Source organism: Lynx rufus, unplaced genomic scaffold (genome assembly GCF_022079265.1).
Source record: "Lynx rufus isolate CCGP_SWC_20201006 ecotype Redwood Valley unplaced genomic scaffold, mLynRuf1.p SCAF_9, whole genome shotgun sequence".
Lineage (NCBI taxonomy): Eukaryota > Metazoa > Chordata > Mammalia > Carnivora > Felidae > Lynx > Lynx rufus.
The window spans coordinates 111,180,610-111,194,020 of record NW_025814897.1 but is presented as its reverse complement, the minus strand read 5'-3'; the positions used below and the strand labels follow the sequence as shown (position 1 = coordinate 111,194,020).

Sequence of the window (13,411 nt, the reverse complement as noted above, 5' to 3'; positions counted from 1 at the left end):
GATTCTGTGTCTCCCTCCCTCTTTCTCTCTCTCTCTCTTTCTCTCTCTGCCCCTCCCCCACTCATTCTCTCTTTCTCTCTCTCAAAAATAAATAAACATGAAAAATAAATTTTTAATAAGTAAAAAAATAAAAATAAAACAGCACGATCCTCACACCCTGTCCCGGAGGTATGACCGTGTCCCTTTTTACTGATGAAGAACTGGATGCACAGAGAGGGTAAGCTCCCCACTCAAGGGCACACAGCAGCGAGTGGGAAAATAAGGCGGCACAAACGCTTCAATCCCTGAGGCACAGACAAGAAGCCGGAGGCTTGGCTCAGTCACCCCACCAGCATCTCTGTAGGCGGCTGTTTCAGGCAGGCCCGGAACCAGGCGCTGGGGGCGGGGGTGGACGGAACAGATGACGGACCCAACCCCCACGGTGCTCCTGAGATCACAGGGCAGAGGCCTTCGGTGAGGGAAGACCATCCGCGAATGGGTACTAGGAAGGAGAGCAGGGGTTTCAGGAGGCCTCCAAAGGGGGCCGGCTGAGACTGAGAGGTCCGGCCTTCAACTCCCAGAACCCCATATTCATGTGGCTGTAACCTTGATTCCAGACCCCTCCGGGGCAAAAGTGTGCCCGGCCCCAGCCCTCCTCCAGCACACCCCACCACTGGGGAACCCCATTACCAGCATCCCTTAAAATTAAGTCTCTGTAGCTGAGGCAGTAATTAAACGCTGAGATAAAACTGTAGGTGATAATTGACTCCAAGGGGGGGTGTCTGACACCCCTTGGGCTGCAGAGCCTTTGAAGTTTTTATTTGAGCTTTATCTAGAAGAATGCAGAGAGCAGAGTCGGGAGGCGGTCGAGTGCTCTGTCCAGGGCCAGGCCAGCGGTGGGCAACTGTGGACGGAGAACCGCTGGCCTGGGCTCTGCTGGCCGCTGGCCGAGCTGCTGCTCACAGATGGCCTCCGAGGTTGTCTGCAGCGAGGTCTGAGCGGCCTCGGGCCACCGGGGGTGGGCGCAGGGCACTGGGCCGGGCCCTGAGACGGGGAGGCCCGCCCCCTCCCTAGAACCAGACACGGCGCCCGGGTAGGAGTCTGTTTCAACTGTTGAGAAACTAACAGTTTGGCCAAATGGTTTTCTCTGGGGTTGTTTAAATAAAGAGCCTGCCCCACAGTGCTGCCGAGGAAAGTGAAACCTCTCCCTTGCTGGCTGGGCAGCGGTCCCCGGAGCCTCCTCAGGGCGGGCTCCTGACCTCTCCCCTTCCTCCCTGCACACACACACGCAGGAAAGAAGGGCAACACCCCTGTCTTGGGGCCAAGTGCGGGGCATGGGGCGCAGGCCAGGCGGGGGCACGGCCTTCCTGAGAGCGAGTGTTCTGAAAACAAAAAAGCAGACCCGAGGCCTGGCCCGGTGTCACGGGCACGTCAAGCTCAACACCATCCCTGCCTGCCAACATCCATCTGGACCAAGCCGCCCTCCATCACAGGGCGCTGTCCCTGTGCCTGGCCCAGGGTCACAGAGCCGAGGCAAGACGCAGGAAGGGGCTGCGGGAACACAGCCCCACGCGCTGGGTGGCTTCTGACAGCAGAAACGGATGCCTTCACGATTCTGGAGGACAGAAGTGAAAAATCCAGCTGCTGGCTGGGCCACGCTCTCTCCGAAGGCTCCAGGGGAAACTTCCTTCTCTTTCAGCTTCTGGCGGTGGATGCTCCTTGGCTTGCGGCTTGACCGCTCCAACCTCAGCCTCTGTCTTCATACAGCCTCCTCCCCTGTGTTTCTGTGTCTAAATTTCCCTTTTGTAAGGTCACCAGCCATTGGACTGGAGGCCTGCCCTACTCCAGTGTGACTTCACTTTAACGTGGTTACACCTGCAAAGACCCTATTTCCAAGTCAGGTCACACTCGCAGGGTCTGGGGATCCAACAGGTCTTTGGTGGGGGACATGATTCAACCCAAAAGAGGTGGGGAGCAGAGGGTGAGAGGAACATTCAATGGAAGGACAGGCAGGTTCGGGTTGTGGGGAGGACTCCAGGAAGAAGGGGGCGTTTGGGGCAACAGCATAGAGACCAGAGTGTGCCGGGCCGTTTCTGCAGCTGGAACGGGCAGGAACGGGGCTGACCCACCGACACCCCTGGCGAGTCTGATCTGAGCTTGGAGGCCAGGTGCTTGCTAAGAGGTTGACCTGGCCCAGCATCGTGTGCAGGCCGCTGGGCCGGCTCTGAGCCCATGACAGTCTGCAACAGTCTGCAAGGAAGCCTCGTGCAAACAGCACGCTGTGCGTGCAGCGGGAGTCCAGCCACAGGACAAACAAAAGCCTCCCTGGAACAAAAGCCTGGCAGGAAACACACGCAAATGTCCGCAGCGGTTATCTCTGGACCGTTCCCGGTCTTCCTTCTAGTCTCCAGCAGGGGCCTGCACACGTTTCTCCAAAGGACCAGACGTAACTGCTCGAGGCTCTATGGGCCACGACCGTCTCTGTCACAGTCACCCAGCTCTGCCGTTGTAAATAAAGGCGTGCGAGCGAAACTTCACACGTGGACACCGAACCTTGAATTTCCTGTCATTTTGCCGCATCACGAAACGTTCTTCTTGTGATTTTCTTTTCCACCACGTAAAAAACGTCCAAACCATCCTTTGTTCGTAGGCTGCACAGCACAGGCAGCGAGCCATCCGGCCCACCGGCCGAGCGAGGTTCGCTGACCCACGCATGAGAAGGATGCGTGCCTTTTACAGCATTAGACGGCACATCCTAACAACAACGGCGGAAACCGCGTAAGGAGGGAGAGCGGATACACAGGACCTCTCGACCCTCCACTCGATTTTCCTGTAAACCTGAAACTGCCATACGAGATAAAGTCTATTTGTCTTGTAAGTAAACTGAAAGGCAGGCACAGAAGTCCCTAAGAAGACCACCCAGACCCCAGCAACAAACAGGTGAAGGCAAATTAACAGACGAAACCACGCAGTCAACAAACACGACAAACGGGTTAACTTGGAGGGGCTGGAGGCGGAAACGGCTGCCTACTCAGCGTGGCCACAGCGGCCCCCCACCGCCTCCCAGAGGACTGCGCCCGGCACACGCTTCCTGGACGGCAGTGTGGCTCTGGGACCCTCTGACCCCACAACTTCCCCTCTGAGGACCCAGTCCAAAGCAGCCCCTGCAAACACAGGCGGATTCCTGCTCGCGGAGGGTCCCCGAGGCCTCGCGGTCACAGCAAACCCAAACCTGCGGACAATCTAAACGACCCTCCACGCGAGAACATCAAATACACGAAGGGCCACAGCGCAGTCAGGCGCTAAACGGCGGGCTCTGAAGAAGGGCCCACAAAGGCGTGGAAGGGGTCAGCCCCGACGCGGCCCGCACGCGATGCACGCATCACGCAAACCCAGATCTGAACGTGCGTGGGGAGCAGGCGAGCAGGAAACAGCGAAAACGCTGGCAGCAATCTCTGGGCGGCGAAGATACGGGTTTTTATTTTCTCCGTCGTTCTGCGTAACGGCTTCCTTTCTACGGTGAACACGAATGTTACTTTTTAACCAGAAAAAACCCAAGACTTTAAAATGTGGTGGGGGTGGGGGTGGGGGAGCGTACTTAGAGGCCTCGTGGCTGCCCTGGGGAGGGGCCTGGGCTCTGAGACAAGGTTTTCTCACTGGACAATCGGGGGGTGGGGGGATGAAACCGCCATGCGGGGGTGACTTATTTGGCCCTCCAGGATCTGAGCCGAGTGGGAGGGAAGGACAGGAGAAGGGATGGGGCAAGACGGCCTGTAGCCCCTGACAGCCCAGGAGGAGGAGATTGGCAGGTCGCCCAGTGCGACTTGGAGGGTTCTCACAGTTAATCCCCTCTGCACCCCAACACGGGAAAGGATTTTTCACGATGAGCAAAACAACACATCCCAGGATGCGGAGGGCCCCCAAGCCCTGCGCCCCCCACCTGGCCTTCCCAGCAGGCAGAGTGGACATCACGGACTGTCCCCACAGAACCCGCATCTCCAAGAAAGGACAGGCCCCTCCCTGCCCCGAGGTTCGCGCCACCCCAGGGCGGCTCTTTCCACCCGCGTCTTTTCAGGCCGGACTCGGGAAGCGGCGCGCCCACCTCCCTTCAGCCCCAGCTCCCCTCGCTGGCCCCCCACCCCCCACCCCTGGCTCCGCGTGGGCTCAGGAGCGGGCCTGGAACCACGCGGGCAGCACCGGGTCCCAGCACGGGCTGTCACCCATGCCACAGGCTCTAAGGCCACAAACAGCTTCACAGCTGGTAGGCAGCTGACTTATTTTTGTTTTTTAGCAATTGATTAAGTTTCTCCGCTGCCCCCTGGGGTAAGCTGTTGGACGAGCGCTGAGACCACAGCCGGGAGCCCTGGCCCAGGAGACCGTGCCGAGTGACCACAGGGGAAGTGGCCGGGCCAGGCACTGGCTCCGAGGGAAACCTGAGGCCCAGCAGCTGTCGGCCGCGTGGCCCGCCCGGGACCCTATGGGAGGTTGCAGTCCCCTAAGAGTGGCCGGGCAGGCGCCTCAGTCTGCACAGCTCTAAAATGGGGGAGTCACTCCTCTGCCCGGGAACCTGGGGCGGCCGGAGCAGCAAGGTCAGTGCCAGCCTCAAGACTTCTGTGCAGCCAGCCCCTTCCTCTCCTATCCCTGGGTTTTCAGCCCCTCACGTGGTCCTCTGCCGCATGCCTTTCCCCTGCCCCTCAGAGGCTGCCACAGCCCAACGGTCACACCCAGCTTGGACCCTCAGCCACACTTCCTTACTGAGTGACCGTGGGTAAGCGACTTGACCTCTGTCTACACACAGTTAAGAGTCAGGAGTGGATACGGTTTCCCAGCAAAGCTGAGAGGTCCCATGACAAGGTCAGGGAGCCTCTGCGCCCAAGGCCACAGCCCCAGCAGCCCCAGCAGCCCACAGCCCCAGGGGCATTGAGCACATCCCCGGGGACCTGCCTTGGGCCATGCTCTCTTTGAGCCAGCAGCAGAGACGTGGCCCGAGGGTTCGAGTCCCAGGCCAGAGGGCAGAGAGACAGGGAGACAGAACAAAGTGCGGCTGGTTGGGCAAATTAAAGGTGGGCTACCCGGTGGGTCGCTGGAAACACAGGACTGCGGTCAGAGGCTATGAAGCAGTCGGTGACACACGATGGAGAAGGCTGGGTCCCACTCTTGGGGCACACGGCTCAGCTCTTCTAAAAAAAACACACAGAGTGCCTTCCTGAGCCCAGGCATACAGCAGGGGCTCCATAAACTCCTGAAACAATCCTTCTTCCTCCTGTAACATCCTATCCCGCGGCTCCCAGAGGTGGTGGCGGCCGCACCTCCGGAGCTGCGGCCACAGCTCCTGAGCCACGGCACGTGGCAGGTGCTTGGGTTCAAATCCCGCCTCTGTCCCTTCTTCTGTGGCCCTGAGCTAGCTCTGATGGCCCAAACTCCTTTTAATTTTTTTTTTAATGTTTCTTTACTTTTGAGAGAGAGAGAGAGAGAGAGAGAGAGAGAGAGAGAGAGAGACAGGATCCCAAGCATGACCATCCAAACTTCTGAATCAGGCCGCCCACAGCCCCTCCCTCACCAGGCTCCCGTAGGGCACAGAAGAGTAGATCGCTCAGAAGTGTGGGTGCCTGGCACCCCCCAAGGCGCACTATTACTGCTATGGCCCGCCCTGCCCTGGCGGCACAGGCAGGATGCATGGGGTGGGGTGACCCATGAGACGGTGCTGCTGCTTTCGCTCAAAGGTGGTTGGGCTCCAGCCGTTCGCATGGTTCGTGCACCGCACCTTACAGTTTGTAAGGCCCTGCAGGAGACACGACCCCATTTGATACGCCCAGGTCAACGAGACACGGAGAGCCCGCATTCCGTCAGGTCACAGCTACATCGTGCAGGCTCAAGGCCGCACTCAGATGCCCCAGTCCCCGCCACCCCACGTCCCCCCAGAGGGGACAGAGGGGGGGCCCTTCTTGGCGCAGTCCTCAGTGCCCGGCTCTAGCAGGACCCAAACACCTCAGCTCTTGCCACGGTAGATGCTCCTGAAGATACCTAATCGATCCCAGCGTTCGTCCAGGGGCTGATGGCGGCCCCCTGGGAAGCCAGGATCCCTCCCAGCTTCCCTCCCTCGAAGTGGGTGTGGGAGCACATCACAGCACTTCTCCCAGGGGGGCTGGGGCTGTCTGAATGGAGACCCGAGGGACTGTGAGGTGAGGAGCCCCAGACAACAGGTGCTCGAGACAACAGGCATAGCACCGGCAAAGGCAGACAGGCAGGTGCTCAGACGGTGGGCTGGAAGGGACCGAACTGTCCATTTCAGTTGGAACAGGAGGCAAAGGGTGAGAAAGAGCCTCCTGGCCTCTGTCTGCTGATAAGCCAGCGGCCCCGGCGTCAGCCCGGCACATGCAGGCCATCAGGTCACCGCCTGCGGGGCACTTGCGGTTGGGGAAGGTTGAGGCACTAGGACACGGTCATTAGAAGCAAGACGGAGGGCGTGCAGCCATCACCAAAGCCAGGGGGGGGCCCGAGGGGTGCCCGGCGGGTGGGGCTGAAGCTGGACTCAGGTGGTACCAGCAAGGGAGACATCAGACAGGAGGCAGGGGGACAGGGCCAGTGCTGGGAATGACGGCAATCCAGCCCTCCGTCGGTGGACCCAGGGCATCCGCGGAGCTAACCACACCCAGGAGGCGACATTTGGTCTCATCCCCCAGCCCAGGATGACCGTTTTCTCTTTCCAAGAATACGGCATGCTCCCCTCTTCTCTTTTATTCGATGTAGAAGTTAGTCTTCAGGCTCAGACACAAAAGACCACATGGTGTGTGGTTCCATTTCTAGGACGTTCCCAAACAGGCAAAACTAATCCGTGGTGATAGAAGTCAGGACAGAGCTGCCCCTGCGGCATGTGGGGGGGTGGGGGGCGCTGCAAAGGGCACCAGGGAATCTCCCGGGTGCTGGAAACCTTCCGGATCCGGACCGGGGGTGGTGGTCGGGCAGATATATACAACTGCCAAATCGAAATCAGAATGTACGCTTGGAATCTGTGCATTTCACCGTCGGCAAGTTATACCTTCGTTTCCAAAGAAAATGCAAAAAAAAAAAAAAAAGTTAGTGCTTGGACTTGTCACACCATTTCCTGGGACTGTGCAATCTGATTTTCTTGCTATTAAAAATTCACGGTCCATGGCTGAGAACAGCAGCTGCCTTCTGTTTGCAGAGCCAACGCCAATCACAGCCCGGCCGGCGTCAGCCTCAGCCACAAGGGCCTCCTTTCTTTTCCCTTTGACCTACTTCCCTGATAAGTGACAAGACAGCCAGACTGCGAACAAACGCGCCCCTTATTCCTCGGCCCTGAGCCTCGGCTAATCCACCCAGGGAGACGGATGGATGTGAGGGGCTTTGAGGCCTCGCCCCAGTTGTCAGTCTGCCCGTCGGACCCGACAGTGACGCCTCTGTTCCTCCCCGCCCCCCGCCACCTTGGCCCACCACATCCCCTCGTCCTTTTGTTCCGAGTCCCTGCGAACATCTGTTAAAACTACTTCTTGGCGAGGTGCAGCGGGCGGCCCCGTAAATCATGCAGCCCGAGCCGCCCGCCCGCCCCGACACGCAGTCACGGCCTCCTCCGGAAAGGCCACGGAGGAGAGCACGGAACGATGCTCGGGGCCAGGCTGGCCACCGCGGGGCAGTGAAGCCGCGTGCCCTGGCCCCGGTAAGTCACCTGCCCCAGTCGTCCGGGCCTCGAGCGGGGACGCGCACCGCCCAGAAGCCCCCAGTGATGAGGAATGCGCGGGGACACCGCTGGAGCCAGGAGAGCAGCAGGCTCCCTCGGACGCTGGTGGCAACTCCCAAATAAGGCCCCGCTACTGCTGTTTTTAGCCCATCCCACATAATTGGAAAAACATGGGGAAAACCAAAGCCAGCTGGGCGCCTCCGTCGGCCAGGCTGCTGGGGAGGGGTGCGTGGGATCGCAGCCTGGCCCAGGGATCCTGCCCCCCCCCCCCCCCCCCCCCGCTGGCTGGCGGGACAAGAGTCACTCAGGCCCCGGGGTCTCACCAAGCCGCTGGCAGAGCTGGAGCCCAAGGGGGCGCTGCTTGCTATGACATCCTTCCTGGTCTCGGAACCTATAGGACCCCCACTGGGGCCAAACTTCAGGAGGACCCAGAGGGCCATGGGACACAAGACACTCCTGACCCAGAGGAAGGGAGTCCTGAGCCTCCTGTCCGGTCTGCATGGACCCAGACAGGCACCGTGGGGAACAGCCTCTCATCTGACACCCCCCCACCCCAGTCGTGCTGCTCTCCCCATTTCACAGGGAGAGAGCCCGCAGCTGGGAAATGGCCAGCCCCGCCCCATGCCTCCAGGGGACAGCTTGCAGGCCCTGGGCCGTCGCCCCCCTCCCCCACGCACTGGGGCCAGCCCCCTCTTTGGGGAAGGCACCGACTCCCAGCGCTGGGCTGGCTTTCATTTGCTCAAAATCAGAGAAACATAGGACTCTTGCACAGCACAAACGTTTCTTCAGATTCAAGTCCACGGCATGACAACCAGCTGCCCAGACTGAAAGTCCCAGGAATCTGAGGCCATGGCTTCAGGTCTTGAGATGTTTCCGGCCGTGCAGACTTTCTCCAACTGCTGCTCATCAGCCTGCCTTGGGCGCATGTCAAGTACAGACTCAGCCCTCCGCCTCCCACACCCGTCCCTTGTCCTGGAGACTCCGATTTGCTAGGGCCGGGGAACCTGGATGTGACATGAGGGTCCGAGTAATTCCGACACATCCAGGCCCCCGCCTCAGACCCCGATCCCACCCGGCCCGGTGCTGGCCTCGATCCCTGGAGAGGGCAGCCACATACCCGGGGCCCTCGGGACACATACCTCACTCATCTGCCCGTCTCTCACCGGCTGTGCGAGGAGGGCTCCCCGCCCACATACGTCCCCTCCTACCTCCTCTTAGCACCAGCCGGCCTCATCATCTACTTCTGATTCCAAACGTCCAGGAAAGAATTGCTCTTCTCGCACCAGACTGCCCACGTGCCTGCCTGCCTGGCTCCAAGTTCAAGTTCAAGCACAGCTCGTATTTGTTGGGTAGTCAGGCCCTCCTCCCAACAACCCCCCCCCCCTCAAAGCAGGTACTATTATCATCTCTTTTTACAGGTGAGGAAACTGAAAGCACAGAGAGACTGAGTCATTTTCCCAAGATCACACAGCCGGGACATGAGTGAAGGTATCCTAAAAGGATAACTAGGCATAGAAAGCCATCCCATAGTTGGAAACTGCTCTGAGACTGGGCCCCCCCTAAGACTGAATTTCCTCACCACCCCAAAAGTCCTGGCAGACTCTCAACTACAGACCAAAGGCACAGCCCTCAGCTGTGGCCTCAGTATTCACCCCCTGGGATGCTGGACCTCGCGGAGTCCGGGGCCAAGAGGAGATCCACAAGTGGCCCCGGGGCCTCCTTTGCCAGCCCCTGAATCGCATCCTCCCACTGGTCTCCCCGGCCTCGGAAGCCTCCGTGGGTGCTGCTCTGATCCAGCCAGGAAGGTGCCCTGCACCGGGTTTGCGCCCGCCGGGACCTCTGGGCTCCACTGTCAGCGGTGACATTCTGCAGGGTTTACCGTTTCGCTGTCTCCACGTTACCCTCGTGTTTCCAGCGACCATCTCCAGGCCATTTTCACAACCAGTACCCTGCACATCACAGCAGTCAAAATCCACATTCCACGTGTAGTCCACGGCCCCCCAGGAGGCAACACTACATGCGCCAGGGGGCGTGGGCAGCCTGGAAGGCCTCGCGAGAAAAGGAAAACAGCCACGGTACTCAGGTGACAGGATCACAGGCTTCTAATCACACGGTTTCCTTTAACGTGATGTTCTGTGGCAGGAAGCAACACCTGGAGGGCAGGTCTGCACCCCAAAACCCAGCTTGCCAGAGGAGGGGGCACGTTCTAAATCTGAAGCCCTCGTGATCCTCGCTCACGGCCCCGTCTCGGACTCGTGTCTGTCGCCCGAGCACAAGGAACGCCCCTCAACGACAGAATCCGTTCCTCACGCATGCCCGGATCCCTCTGGATTGAGAAACACGGACAGATACCCTCCACCCTTCCACCCCAAGTTTCCAGAAGGCCATCTTGGTGGCAAACCCTTGAAATGTTCTGAGAAGCTCCTGGAGGTCTTCTCGACTGAAACTAAAATGTTTAGGAAACTCTGTTTGCAGGTTCCCACCGCCAACGGCTTCCCACTTCCGCTTCGAGTGGGTCCAGGGCGGGGGGCTGCAGAAGGCCCCGTGCAGCCCCCAGAACCAGCCAGTCTGTGAGCGAGAAGCACGTGGGGTGGGAACCACGCGGGGTGGGAACCACGCTTATAAAAAGGCGGAACCCGAGGGTCACATCCTCGTGCAAAAGCCAGACTCCCAGCCCACGCTGTCCGTGTCGTCTGTGAGCCTCCCTGACCTGTGACGTCCCCTACGGGGCGGCCGGAGCCAAAGGAAAGGTGCAGCCTCAGTGTAAGAGTGGCCCCGGGCCGCCCTGTGCAAGACGCCCCCGGCCACCCACACCGGCTCCTCCGAATGACGACAAAAGTGTTTTTCGTCCGCACGCTTGGCATCCTCCCACTGAGTCATTTGTGAAAGTGTCTTTCACGGCTGGGAGGCAGAAACAGTTCTTACAAGACCAGGGAAGGTGACCCCGAGCAACTGAATCCATCCCGGGGGGCGGGGGGGGGGCGGGTAACCTGCAAGCTGGCCACTCTTCCTGAAGGAGGCCAGGAGACGTGGCTCAGCCCCCTGCCACACGACTTCCAACCGGGACAGCCCTTGCTGCTAATCCTCCAGATCCACCCCACAGGAGTTCGTGGGAGCTTCCAGGACCCCCCCCCCCCTTGCACAGCCTCCTCCAGGAAGCCCTCTTACCCCAGGGCATCTCCCCTCTTCTGCCCGCTGCCTCCCGCAGATGTTTGCAAAAAGAACCGAAATGCCCTCAAAGGGCTTGACCCCAGGCAGTGGTCCCAGAGCTCAGAGGCTCCGGCTACTGGAATGCTGAGAACCAGAAAGTCCCCGTTCCTCTGCCTGGAAAAGAAATCAGCCCTCCCCCAGGGGTGGGAGGGCCCTGGGATGATGGAGGCAAACCCAGGCTTCCAGAGGCCCTGCCCTTCTCCCTCTGGCCCAGCGTGACGATGGACGTGGCTGCCATATACTGTGCACTCATGACGTACCAGGGGCCCAGCACAGCACCTGTGATACCTATTGATACAACACTGTGTCCTCCCCAGCTTCCCCGGCTAAGGGGTGGTCTGTGACCGCCCCCGCATCTCACAGATGAAGAAGAGCAGCAGAGTGACAAGTCCCCAGGCGCTGTCCGCCCCCGATGACCAATACCCTTTGTGCCCCCGGGTAGCTTGGGCAAGTCCTTCGTGGAACTGTAGGCTTCCCCAGCTGTGCACCTGCACCGGGCCAGGACTCTGACATTGTGACCCCAGACTCCAGTCCTGGAACTCTGACGCGTGGACCTCCCGCCTCACGGGGCCCCTGCGTCAGCTCCCCACCAGGGTGCACACTGTTGCATGATGTACCTTTTGGGGGGTTGTGTCCACCCTCCCCCCTCCCCCCACCGCTCTCCCGCTCCTTCCCCAAAGGTCCACACACAACCTGGCTCCAGGCTGGGCAGAGATGCGGGCAGAGACGGCAGCCACGCCTGTCCTTCTCCCAGAACAGATGGTCACCTCCCCATTCGGCACAGCGCTTGGACGGGGATCACCGATCAACAGCAACAGCACCAGATTCACATCGCCCTAACCAGTGGGCCAGGCCCCAGGCTGGCTCTCTCACGGCGGCACGACTCGAAAACAGCAAAGACACAAAAAAACGGAAATGCCCAACAGGGGGGAAGATGGTTCACCGGACAAGTATTTTTCAGGCACTACAACTCATGTTATAGAAACACATGCCCCTCCTCTAACTGCCGATGCCCCTGCAACAGCGTCAGGGGGAATGCAGACACTCGTGGCAGAACGGGAGAGAACGATACACTGAGATACGGGCGTCTCCAGGTTTCCCTTCAGCTTCTCTACACACAAAGCAGGACGGGCTACGGAACGCGCAGGGCCGCTGCAGGCTGAACACAGGGAGCCCCTGCCCCAGAATTATCCAGCATTTCAAGTCGGCGACAATGGAGCATTAAACCAAGCACGGGGCTCTTTGGAAGCCGGGGGCTCTGTGTGACCGCCCAGATCAAATGCCTGTGAGGTCAGTCCCGACGCCACCTAGCTCTTGCCTCAGGGCTGCCGCACATGCTGTTCCTCGCGCCTCTTCCTTGTTCATTCTCAAGTCTCAGCCTGTCTCCTGGGAAGGACCTTCCCTGACCTTCCATCCGGGCCTCCAGCCCACCCCCCCCACCCCCGCCCTCAGTATGTTATTCTGCGTCTCAGTCCTTCCTTTGTGTCCTGTGTTACTCTGATCCAAATCTGAATTCGCATTCTTCATTCACGTGCCTGCTTGGTTCCTGTCGACCCCTCCACAACTCAGAGGGACATTCCCTGTAGGAAGAACAGGGGGCTGGAGCGGGGGGGGGGGGGGTTCACATTTACCGCTCTGTTCTCTGCACGCAGCACACGCAGGCACGCGGACTCCCTGTTTGCCGGGATGAACTTTTCGTTTTAAACCTGGGCCCAAAGGAGTGGTAACACTCCCTCGGCTCTGGTCGCAGGTCCCCAGGGAAGCCCCCAGTCTCCCTTTCCTTCCCCCCAAGTGCCACTGGCCCAGGGGCGGCCTGCTTCCTGACGTCTGTCACCGACCTCTCGCTGGCCACTCCACTGCCACCCAGCTGTGCTGGGCCCTAGACACCCCCAGGGACAGGCTGCACCCCGGACACGCCTTATTCCCAGAAAAGCACGCTGTGAACGTGACAGCCAGAAATAAGGAGCCTCGGACGGTGCTCCGGAGGAAGGAGGGGTGACACATCATTAGAAGACGGTCATTGTAGGAGACCCCGAAGCAGCAAGTGCGGCAAATGAAGGGCGGGGGGAGCACCGAGAAACACTTGTGTGGGGGGAGGGAAGTCAACTGAACGTCACGCACCCCCAATTTTTTCCACTGAGCAAGCGTCTGCAACCCGAATTTCCGTGGGGAGGGTGGTTATTAGGGCACGAAGATCCCATGGAAATGGGACGTAAGGATGAAAATGCATCAGAAATTCCCTATCAGTGTGGAAAAAGCTTGTGGGAAAAGCAGAAAAGCAGGAGACGAAGCCAGCGGGGAGGCCCGCAGCCCCACACCGGCAGCGCGTGCTTGGGAGAGCCGGGAAGGCAGGAAAGGAGACGTCTGTTGGGCGCAGATCGCGGGGCGTCTCCTGACTCACAGCGTTCCCCTACACGACTGTCCTTTTGACAACACACACGGTGTTTGCTCGGCAAGTCGTGACAGCGAGCATCTCGGCTACACTCACGGCTTTCTGGCAGCCGACTGCGAGGTCACCGGACA

At 59.8% G+C, this 13,411-nt stretch overlaps 1 protein-coding gene across 1 annotated transcript in view; it reads right to left on the bottom strand.

Moving 5' to 3' along the window:
- Positions 1 to 13,411, bottom strand: part of LRP5 (LDL receptor related protein 5) — a 105,057-nt gene that overhangs the window by 48,013 nt on the left and 43,633 nt on the right. The window lies entirely within an intron of this gene.